Consider the following 12,999-nt stretch of genomic DNA (forward strand, 5'->3'; position numbering starts at 1 on the left):
CCTGCTGCGCCATAGTGGAGCCAAAGCACAGCATAAAACACTGTGAGACCCCCTAATCTAGAACTGAACCGGCTGTGCCATAGTGGAGCCCATTCACAACATAAATCACTGAGAGACCCCCTAACATAGAACTGAACCTATTGTGCCATAGTGGAGCCCAAGCACAGCATAAAACCCTGTGAGACCCCCTAACCTAGACTGGAACCTGCCGTGCCATAGTGGAGCACAAGGTAAAACACTGCGAGACCCTCTAACCTAGACCGGAACCTGCTGCGCGATAGTGGAGTCCAAGCACAGCATAAAACACTGTGAGGCCCTCTATCCTAGACCTGAACCTGCTGTGCCATATTGGAGCCCAAGCACAGCATAAAACACTGTGAGACTCCCTAACCTAGACCTGAACCTGCTGCGCCATAGTGGAGCCAAAGCACAGTATAAAACACTATGAGACGACCGAGCCTAGACCTGAAGCTGCTGCACGATAGTGGAGCCCAAGCACAGCATAAAACCCTGGGAGACCCCCTAACCTAGACCTGAACCTGCTGTGCCATAGTGGAGCACAAGGTAAAACACTGTGAGACCCCCTAACCTAGACCTGAACCCGCTGTGCCATAGTGGAGCCCAAGCACGGCGTAAAACACTGTGAGACCCCCTACCCTAGACCTGAACCTGCTGTGTCATACTGGAGCCAAAGCACAGCATAAAACACTGAGAGACCCCCTAACCTAGACCTGAACCTGCTGTGCCATAGTGGAGCCCAAGCACAGCATAAGACACAGAGAGACCCCCTAACCTAGACCTGAACCTGCTGCGCCATAGTGGAGCCCAAGCACAGCATAAAACACTTTGAGATCCCCTAACCTAGACCTGAACCTGCTGCTCCGTAGTGGAGCCCAAGCACAGCATAAAACACTGTGAGACCCCCAACCTAGACCTGAACCTGCTGCGCCATAGTGGAGCCCAAGCACAGCATAAAACACTGTGAGACCCCCTAACCTAGACCTGAACCTGCTGCGGCATAGTGGAGCCCAAGCACAGCATAAAACACTAACAGACCCCCTAACCTAAACCTGAACCTATTGTGCCATAGTGGAGCCCAAGCACAGCATAAAGCACTGTGAGACCCCCTAACCTAGACCTGAACCTGCTGTGCCATAGTGGAGCACAAGGTAAAACACTGCGAGACCCCCTAACCTAGACCTGAACCTGCTGTGCCATAGTGGAGCCCAAGCACAGCATAAAACACTGTGAGACCCCCTAACCTAGACCTGAACCTGCTGTGCCATAGTGGAGCCCAAGCACAGCATAACACACTGTGAGACGCCCAACCTAGACCTATACCTGCTGTGCCATAGTGGAGCACAAGGTAAAACACTGCGAGACCCCCTAACCTAGACCTGAACCTGCTGTGCCATAGTGGAGCCCAAGCACAGCGTAAAACACTGCGAGACCCCCTAACCTAGACCTGAACCTGCTGTGCCATAGTGAAGCCCAAGCACAGCATAACACACTGTGTGACCCCCAACCTAGACCTATACCTGCTGTGCCATAGTGGAGCCCAAGCACAGCATAAATAACTGTGAGACCCCCTAACCTAGACCTGAACATGCTGTGCCATAGTGGAGCCCAACCACAAGGTAAAACACTGTGAGGCCCCCTAACCTAGACCTGAACCTGCCGTGCCATCTTGAAGACCAAGCACAGCATAAAACACTATGAGGCCCCCTAACCTAGACCTGAATCTGCTGTGCCATAGTGGAGCCCAAGCACAGCATAACATACTGTGAGACCCCCTAACCTAGACCTGAACCTGCTGTGCCATAGTGGAGCTCATGCACAGCATAAAACACTATGAGACCCCCTAACCTAGACCTGAACCTGCTGCGCCATAGTGGAGTCCAAGCACAGCATAAAACACTGTGAGATCCCCTAACCTAGACCTGAACCTGCTGTGCAATACTAGAACACAAGCACAAGATAAAACACTTTGAGACCTCTTAACCTAGACCTGACCTTGCTGTGCCATAGTGGAGCCGAAGCACAGCATAAAACACTGTGAGACGCCCTAACCTAGACCTGAACCTTCTGTTCCATAGTGGAGCCCAAGCACAAGGCAAAACACTGTGAGACCCCCTAACCTAGACCTGAACCTGCTGTGCCACAGTGGAGCCCAAGCAGAGCATAAAACATTGTGAGACCCCCTAACCTAGACCTGAACATGCTGTGCCACAGTGGAGCCCAAGCACAGCATAAAACATTGTGAGACCCCCTAACCTAGACCTGAACATGCTGTGCCACAGTGGAGCCCAAGCACAGCATAAAACATTGTGAGACCCCCTTACCTAGACCTGAACCTGCTGCGCCATAGTGGAGCCCAAGCACAGCATAAAACACTGTGAGACCCCCTAACCTAGAACTGAACCTGCTGCGCCATAGTGGAGCCCAAGCACATCATAAAACACTGTGAAACCCCCTAACCTAGAACTGAACCGGCTGTGCCATAGTGGAGCCCATTCACAACATAAATCACTGAGAGACCCCCTAACCTAGAACTGAACCTATTGTGCCATAGTGGAGCCCAAGCACAGCATAAAACCCTGTGAGACCCCCTAACCTAGACTGGAACCTGCCGTGCCATAGTGGAGCACAAGGTAAAACACTGCAAGACCCTCTAACCTAGACCTGAACCTGCTGCGCGATAGTGGAGTCCAAGCACAGCATAAAACACTGTGAGGCCCTCTATCCTAGACCTGAACCTGCTGTGCCATATTGGAGCCCAAGCACAGCATAAAACACTATGAGACGACCGAGCCTAGATCTGAAGCTGCTGCACGATAGTGGAGCCCAAGCACAGCATAAAACCCTGGGAGACCCCCTAACCTAGACCTGATCCTGCTGTGCCATAGTGGAGCACAAGGTAAAACACTGTGAGACCCCCTAACCTAGACCTGAACCTGCTGTGCCATAGTGGAGCCCAAGCACGGCGTAAAACACTGTGAGACCCCCTACCCTAGACCTGAACCTGCTGTGTCATACTGGAGCCAAAGCACAGCATAAAACACTGAGAGACCCCCTAACCTAGACCTGAACCTGCTGTGCCATAGTGGAGCCCAAGCACAGCATAAGACACAGAGAGACCCCCTAACCTAGACCTGAACCTGCTGCGCCATAGTGGAGCCCAAGCACAGCATAAAACACTGTGAGATCCCCTAACCTAGACCTGAACCTGCTGCTCCATAGTGGAGCCCAAGCACAGCATAAAACACTGTGAGACCCCCTAGCCTAGACCTGAACCTGCTGCGCCATAGTGGAGCCCAAGCACAGCATAAAACACTGTGAGACCCCCTAACCTAGACCTGAACCTGCTGCGGCATAGTGGAGCCCAAGCACAGCATAAAACACTAAGAGACCCCCTAACCTAAACCTGAACCTATTGTGCCATGGTGGAGCCCAAGCACAGCATAAAGCACTGTGAGACCCCCTAACCTAGACCTGAACCTGCTGTGCCATAGTGGAGCACAAGGTAAAACACTGCGAGACCCCCTAACCTAGACCTGAACCTGCTGTGCCATAGTGGAGCCCAAGCACAGCATAAAACACTGTGAGACCCCCTAACCTAGACCTGAACCTGCTGTGCTATAGTGGAGCCCAAGCACAGCGTAAAACACTGCGAGACCCCCTAACCTAGACCTGAACCTGCTGTGCCATAGTGGAGCCCAAGCACAGCATAACACACTGTGAGACCCCCAACCTAGACCTATACCTGCTGTGCCATAGTGGAGCCCAAGCACAGCATAAATAACTGTGAGACCCCCTAACCTAGACCTGAACATGCTGTGCCATAGTGGAGCCCAACCACAAGGTAAAACACTGTGAGGCCCCCTAACCTAGACCTGAACCTGCCGTGCCATCTTGAAGACCAAGCACAGCATAAAACACTATGAGGCCCCCTAACCTAGACCTGAATCTGCTGTGCCATAGTGGAGCCCAAGCACAGCATAAAATACTGTAGGACCCCCTAACCTAGACCTGAACCTGCTGTGCCACAGTGGAGCTCATGCACAGCATAAAACACTGTGAGACCCCCTAACCTAGACCTGAACCTGCTGCGCCATAGTGGAGTCCAAGCACAGCATAAAACACTGTGAGACCCTCTATCCTAGACCTGAACCTGCTGTGCCCTAGTGGAGCCCAAGCATAGCATAAAACACTGTGAGACTCCCTAACCTAGACCGGAACCTGCCGTGCCATAGTGGAGCACAAGGTAAAACACTGCGAGACCCTCTAACCTAGACCTGATCCTGCTGCGCCATAGTGGAGCCCAAGCATAGCATAAAACACTGTAAGACCCCCTAACCTAGACCTGAACCTGCTGTGCCATAGTGGAGCCCAAGCACTGCGTAAAACACTGCGAGACCCCCTAACCTAGACCTGAACCTCATGTGCCATAGTGGAGCCCAAGCACAGCATAAAACACTGTGAGATCCCCTAACCTAGACCTGAACCTGCTGTGCAATACTAGAACCCAAGCACAAGATAAAACACTTTGAGACCTCTTAACCTAGACCTGACCTTGCTGTGCCATAGTGGAGCCGAAGCACAGCATAAAACACTGTGAGACGCCCTAACCTAGACCTGAACCTTCTGTTCCATAGTGGAGCCCAAGCACAGCATAAAACATTGTGAGACCCCCTAACCTAGACCTGAACATGCTGTGCCACAGTGGAGCCCAAGCACAGCAGTACACACTGTGAGACCCCCTAACCTAGAACTGAACCTGCTGTGCCAAAGTGGAGCCCAAGCACAGCATAAAACATTGTGAGACCCCCTAACCTAGACCTGAACCTGCTGCGCTATAGTGGAGCCCAAGCACAGCATAAAACACTGTGAGACCCCCTAACCTAGAACTGAACCTGCTGCGCCATAGTGGAGCCCAAGCACATCATAAAACACTGTGATACCCCCTAACCTAGACCTGAACCTGCTGCGCCATACTGGAGCCAAAGCACAGCATAAAACACTGTGAGACCCCCTAATCTAGAACTGAACCGGCTGTGCCATAGTGGAGCCCATTCACAACATAAATCACTGAGAGACCCCCTAACCTAGAACTGAACCTATTGTGCCATAGTGGAGCCCAAGCACAGCATAAAACCCTGTGAGACCCCCTAACCTAGACTGGAACCTGCCGTGCCATAGTGGAGCACAAGGTAAAACACTGCGAGACCCTCTAACCTAGACCTGAACCTGCTGTGCCATAGTGGAGCCCAAGCACAGCGTAAAACACTGCGAGACCCCCTAACCTAGAGCTGAACCTACTGTTCCATAGTGGAGCCCAAGCACAGCATAACACACTGTGAGACCCCCAACCTAGACCTGTACCTGCTGTGCCATAGTGGAGCCCAAGCACAGCATAAATAACTGTGAGACCCCCTAACCTAGACCTGAACCTGCTGTGCCATAGTGGAGCCCAAGCACAGCGTAAAACACTGCGAGACCCCCTAACCTAGAGCTGAACCTACTGTTCCATAGTGGAGCCCAAGCACAGCATAACACACTGTGAGACCCCCAACCTAGACCTGTACCTGCTGTGCCATAGTGGAGCCCAAGCACAGCATAAATAACTGTGAGGCCCACTAACCTAGACCTGAACCTGCCATGCCATCTTGAAGACCAAGCACAGCATAAAACACTATGAGGCCCCCTAACCTAGACCTGAATCTGCTGTGCCACAGTGGAGCCGAAGCACAGCATAAAACCCTGTGAGACCCCCTGACCTAGACCTGAACCTGCTGTGCCATAGTGGAGCCCAAGCACAGCATAAAACACTGTGAGACCCCCTAACCTAGACCTGAACCTGCTGCGCCATAGTGGAGCCCAAGCACAGCATAAAACACTGTGAGACCCCCCTAACCTAGAACTGAACCTGCTGCGCCATAGTAGAGCCTAAGCACATCAAAAAACACTGTGAGACCCCCTAACCTAGACCTGATCCTGCTGCGTCATAGTGGAGCCAAAGCACAGCATAAAACACTGTGAGACCCCCTAAGCTAGAACTGAACCGGCTGTGCCATAGTGGAGCACATTCACAACATAAATCACTGAGAGATCCCCTAACCTAGAACTGAACCTATTGTGCCATAGTGGAGCCCAAGCACAGCATAAAACCCTATGAGACCCCCTAACCTAGACCGGAACCTGCCGTGCCATAGTGGAGCACAAGGTAAAACACTGCGAGACCCTCTAACCTAGACCTGATCCTGCTGCGCCATAGTGGAGCCCAAGCATAGCATAAAACACTGTGAGACCCCCTAACCTAGACCTCAACCTGCTGTGCCATAGTGGACCCCAAGCACAGCGTAAAACACTGCGAGACCCCCTAACCTAGACCTGTACCTCCTGTGCCATAGTGGAGCCCAAGCACAGCATAAAACACTGTGAGACCCCCTAACCTAGACCTGAACCTGCTGTGCAACACTAGAACCCAAGCACAAGATAAAACACTTTGAGACCTCTTAACCTAGACCTGACCTTGCTGTGCCATAGTGGAACCGAAGCACAGCATAAAACACCGTGAGACGCCCTAACCTAGACCTGAACCTTCTGTTCCATAGTGGAGCCCAAGCACAAGGCAAAAGACTGTGAGACCCCCTAACCTAGACCTGAACCTGCTGTGCCACAGTGGAGCCCAAGCACAGTATAAAACATTGTGAGACCCCCTAACCTAGACCTGACCATGCTGTGCCATAGTGGAGCCCAAGCACAAGGTAAAACACTTTGAGGCCCCCTAACCTAGACCTGAACCTGCCGTGCCATCTTGAAGCCCAAGCACAGCATACAAACACTCTGAGACCCCCTAACCTAGACCTGAACCTGCTGTGCCATAGTGGAGCCCAAGCACAGCATAACACACTGTGAGACCCCCAACCTAGACCTGTACCTGCTGTGCCATAGTGGAGCCAAAGCACAGCATAAATAACTGTGAGACCCCCTAACCTAGACCTGAACATGCTGTGCCATAGTGGAGCCCAACCACAAGGTAAAACACTGTGAGGCCCCCTAACCTAGACCTGAACCTGCTGTGCCATCTTGAAGCCCAAACACAGCATAAAACACTGTGAGACCCCCTAACCTAGACCTGAACCTGCTGTGCCATAGTGGAGCCCCTGCACAGCATAAAACAGTATGAGACCCCCTAACCTAGACCTGAACCTGCTGCGCGATAGTGGAGTCCAAGCACAGCATAAAACACTGTGAGGCCCTCTATCCTAGACCTGAACCTGCTGTGCCATAGTGGAGCCCAAGCACAGCATAAAACACTGTGAGACTCCCTAACCTAGACCTGAACCTGCTGTGCCATAGTGGAGCCAAAGCACAGTATAAAACACTATGAGACGACCGAGCCTAGACCTGAAGCTGCTGCACCATAGTGGAGCCCAAGCACAGCATAAAACACTGTGAGACCCCCTAACCTAGACCTGAACCTGCTGTGCCACAGTGGAGCCCAAGCACAGCATAAAACCCTGGGAGACCCCCTAACCTAGACCTGAACCTGCTGTGCCATCGTGGAGCACAAGGTAAAACACTGTGAGACCCCCTAACCTAGACCTGAACCTGCTATGCCATAGTGGAGCCCAAGCACGGCGTAAAACACTGTGAGACCCCCTACCCTAGACCTGAACCTGCTGTGTCATACTGGAGCCAAAGCACAGCATAAAACACTGAGAGACCCCCTAACCTAGACCTGAACCTGCTGTGCCATAGTGGAGCCCAAGCACAGCATAAAACACAGAGAGACCCCCTAACCTAGACCTGAACCTGCTGCGCCATAGTGGAGCCCAAGCACAGCATAAATCACTGTGAGATCCCCTAACCTAGACCTGAACCTGCTGCTCCATAGTGGAGCCCAAGCACAGCATAAAACACTGTGAGACCCCCTAATCTAGACCTGAACCTGCTGCACCATAGTGGAGCCCAAGCACAGCATAAAACACTGTGAGACCCCCTAACCTAGACCTGAACCTGCTGCGGCATAGTGGAGCCGAAGCACAGCATAAAACACTGAGAGACCCCCTAACCTAAACCTGAACCTATTGTGCCATAGTGGAGCCCAAGCACAGCATAAAACACTGTGAGACCCCCTAACCTAGACCTGAACCTGGTGTGCCATAGTGGAGCACAAGGTAAAACACTGCGAGACCCCCTCACCTAGACCTGAACCTGCTGTGCCATAGTGGAGCCCAAGCACAGCATAAAACACTGTGAGACCCCCGAACCTAAACCTGAACCTGCTGTGCCATAGTAGAGCCCAAGCACAGCGTAATACACTGCAAGACCCCCTAACCTAGACCTGAACCTGCTGTGCCATAGTGGAGCCCAAGCACAGCATAACACACTGTGAGACCCCCAACCTAGACCTGTACCTGCTGTGCCATAGTGGAGCCCAAGAACAGCATAAATAACTGTGAGACCCCCTAACCTAGACCTGAACATGCTGTGCCATAGTGGAGCCCAACCACAAGGTAAAACACTGTGAGGCCCCCTAACCTAGACCTGAACCTGCAGTGCCATCTTGAAGACCAAGCACAGCATAAAACACTATGAGGCCCCCTAACCTAGACCTGAATCTGCTGTGCCATAGTGGAGCCCAAGCACAGAATAAACTACTTTGAGACCCCCTAACCTAGACCTGAACCTGCTGTGCCATAGTGGAGCTCATGCACAGCATAAAACACTACGAGACCCCCTAACCTAGACTTGAACCTGCTGCGCAATAGTGGAGTCCAAGCACAGCATAAAACACTGTGAGACCCTCTATCCTAGACCTGAACCTGCTGTGCCCTAGTGGAGCCCAAGCACAGCATAAAACACTGTGAGACTCCCTAACCTAGACCTGAATCTGCTGCGCCATAGTGGAGCCCAAGCACAGCATAATATACTGTGAGACCCCCTAACTTAGACCTGAACCTGCTGTGCCATAGTGGAGCTCATGCAGAGCATAAAATACTGTGAGACCCCCTCACCTAGACCTGAACCTGCTGTGCCATAGTGGAGTCCAAGCACTTCATAAAACAATGTGAGACCCCCTGACCTAGACCTGAACCTGCTGTGCCATACTGGAGCCCAAGCACAGCATAAAACACTGAGAGACCCCCTAACCTAGACCTGAACCTGCTGTGCCATAGTGGAGCCCAAGCACAGCATAAAACACTGTGAGACCCGCTAACCTAGAACTGAACCTGCTGCGCCATAGTGGAGCCCAAGCACAGCATAAAACACTGTGAGACCCCCTAACCTAGAACTGAACCTGCTGCGCCATAGTGGAGCCCAAGCACAGCATAAAACACTGTGAGACCCGCTAACCTAGACCTGAACCTGCTGCGCCATAGTGGAGCCCAAGCACAGCATAAAACACTGTGAGACCCCCTTACCTAGAATTGAACCTGCTGTGCCATAGTGGAGCCCAAGCACAGCATAAAACACTGTGAGACCCCCTAACCTAGAACTGCACCTGCTGTGCCATAGTGGAGTCCAAGCACTTCATAAAACAATGTGAGACCCCCTGACCTAGACCTGAACTTGCTGTGCCATAGTGGAGCACAAGGTAAAAGACTGTGAGACCCCCTAACCTAGACCTGAACCTGCTGTGCCATAGTGGAGCCCAAGCACAGCATAAAACACTGTGAGACTCCCTGACCTAGACCTGAACCTGCTGCGCCATAGTGGAGCCAAAGCACAGTATAAAACACTATGAGACGACCGAGCCTAGACCTGAAGCTGCTGCACCATAGTGGAGCCCAAGCACAGCATAAAACACTGTGAGACCCCCTAACCTAGACCTGAACCTGCTGTGCCACAGTGGAGCCCAAGCACAGCATAAAACCCTGGGAGACCCCCTAACCTAGACCTGAACCTGCTGTGCCATCGTGGAGCACAAGGTAAAACACTGTGAGACCCCCTAACCTAGACCTGAACCTGCTATGCCATAGTGGAGCCCAAGCACGGCGTAAAACACTGTGAGACCCCCTACCCTAGACCTGAACCTGCTGTGTCATACTGGAGCCAAAGCACAGCATAAAACACTGAGAGACCCCCTAACCTAGACCTGAACTTGCTGTGCCATAGTGGAGCCCAAGCACAGCATAAAACACAGAGAGACCCCCTAACCTAGACCTGAACCTGCTGCGCCATAGTGGAGCCCAAGCACAGCATAAAACACTGTGAGATCCCCTAACCTAGACCTGAACCTGCTGCTCCATAGTGGAGCCCAAGCACAGCATAAAACACTGTGAGACCCCCTAACCTAGACCTGAACCTGCTGCGCCATAGTGGAGCCCAAGCACAGCATAAAACACTGTGAGACCCCCTAACCTAGACCTGAACCTGCTGCGGCATAGTGGAGCCCAAGCACAGCATAAAACACTGAGAGACCCCCTAACCTAAACCTGAACCTATTGTGCCATAGTGGAGCCCAAGCACAGCATAAAACACTGTGAGACCCCCTAACCTAGACCTGAACCTGCTGTGCCATAGTGGAGCACAAGGTAAAACACTGCGAGACCCCCTCACCTAGACCTGAACCTGCTGTGCCATAGTGGAGCCCAAGCACAGCATAAAACACTGTGAGACCCCCGAACCTAGACCTGAACCTGCTGTGCCATAGTAGAGCCCAAGCACAGCGTAATACACTGCAAGACCCCCTAACCTAGACCTGAACCTGCTGTGCCATAGTGGAGCCCAAGCACAGCATAACACAATGTGAGACCCTCAACCTAGACCTCTACCTGCTGTGCCATAGTGGAGCCCAAGAACAGCATAAATAACTGTGAGACCCCCTAACCTAGACCTGAACATGTTGTGCCATAGTGGAGCCCAACCACAAGGTAAAACACTGTGAGGCCCCCTAACCTAGACCTGAACCTGCCGTGCCATCTTGAAGACCAAGCACAGCATAAAACACTATGAGGCCCCCTAACCTAGACCTGAATCTGCTGTGCCATAGTGGAGCCCAAGCACAGCATAAACTACTTTGAGACCCCCTAACCTAGACCTGAACCTGCTGTGCCATAGTGGAGCTCATGCACAGCATAAAACACTACGAGACCCCCTAACCTAGACCTGAACCTGCTGCGCCATAGTGGAGTCCAAGCACAGCATAAAACACTGTGAGACCCTCTATCCTAGACCTGAACCTGCTGTGCCCTAGTGGAGCCCAAGCACAGCATAAAACACTGTGAGACCCGCTAACCTAGAACTGAACCTGCTGCGCCATAGTAGAGCCCAAGCACAGCATAAAACACTGTGAGACCCCCTAACCTAGAACTGAACCTGCTGCGCCATAGTGGAGCCCAAGCACAGCATAAAACACTGTGAGACCCCCTGACCTAGACCTGAACCTGCTGTGCCATACTGGAGCCCAAGCACAGCATAAAACACTGAGAGACCCCCTAACCTAGACCTGAACCTGCTGTGCCATAGTGGAGCCCAAGCACAGCATAAAACACTGTGAGACCCGCTAACCTAGAACTGAACCTGCTGCGCCATAGTAGAGCCCAAGCACAGCATAAAACACTGTGAGACCCCCTAACCTAGAACTGAACCTGCTGCGCCATAGTGGAGCCCAAGCACAGCATAAAACACTGTGAGACCCGCTAACCTAGACCTGAACCTGCTGCGCCATAGTGGAGCCCAAGCACAGCATAAAACACTGTGAGACCCCCTTACCTAGAATTGAACCTGCTGTGCCATAGTGGAGCCCAAGCACAGCATAAAACACTGTGAGACCCCCTAACCTAGAACTGCACCTGCTGTGCCATAGTGGAGTCCAAGCACTTCATAAAACAATGTGAGACCCCCTGACCTAGACCTGAACTTGCTGTGCCATAGTGGAGCACAAGGTAAAAGACTGTGAGACCCCCTAACCTAGACCTGAACCTGCTGTGCCATAGTGGAGCCCAAGCACAGCATAAAACACTGTGAGACCCGCTAACCTAGACCTGAACCTGCTGTGTCATAGTGGAACACAAGCACAGCATAAAACACTGTGAGACCCGCTAACCTAGACCTGAACCTGCTGAGCCATAGTGGAGCCCAAGCACATCATAAAACACTGTGGGACCCCCTAACCTAGACCTGAACCTGCTGCGCCATAGTGGAGCCCAAGCATAGCATAAGACACTGTAAGACCCCTTAACCTAGAACTGAACCTGCTGCGCCATAGTGGAGCCCAAGCACTGCATAAAACACTGTGAGACTCCCTAACCTAGAACAGAACCTGCTGCGCCATAGTGGAGCCCAAGCACAGCATAAATAACTGTGGGACCCCCTAACCTAGACCTGAACATGCTGTGCCATAGTGGAGCCCAACCACAAGGTAAAACACTGTGAGGCCCCCTAACCTAGACCTGAACCTGCTGTGCCATCTTGAAGCCCAAACACAGCATAAAAAACTATGAGACCCCCTAACCTAGACCTGAATCTGCTGTGCCATAGTGGAGCCCAAGCACAGCATAAAACACTGTGAGACCCCCTAGCCTAGACCTGAACCTGCTGTGCCATAGTGGAGCCCATGCACAGCATAAAACAGTATGAGACCCCCTAACCTAGCCCTGAACCTGCTGCACGATAGTGGAGTCCAAGCACAGCATAAAACACTGTGAGGCCCTCTATCCTAGACCTGAACCTGCTGTGCCATAGTGGAGCCCAAGCACAGCATAAAACACTGTGAGACTCCCTAACCTAGACCTGAACCTGCTGCGCCATAGTGGAGGCAAAGCACAGTATAAAACACTATGAGACGACCGAGCCTAGACCTGAAGCTGCTGCACCATAGTGGAGCCCAAGCACAGCATAAAACACTGTGAGATCCCCTAACCTAGACCTGAACCTGCTGTGCCACAGTGGAGCCCAAGCACAGCATAAAACCCTGGGAGACCCCCTAACCTAGACCTGAACCTGCTGTGCCATAGTGGAGCACACGGTAAAACATTGTGAGACTCC

Source organism: Triturus cristatus, unplaced genomic scaffold (assembly GCF_964204655.1).
Source record: "Triturus cristatus unplaced genomic scaffold, aTriCri1.1 SCAFFOLD_230, whole genome shotgun sequence".
NCBI lineage: Eukaryota > Metazoa > Chordata > Amphibia > Caudata > Salamandridae > Triturus > Triturus cristatus.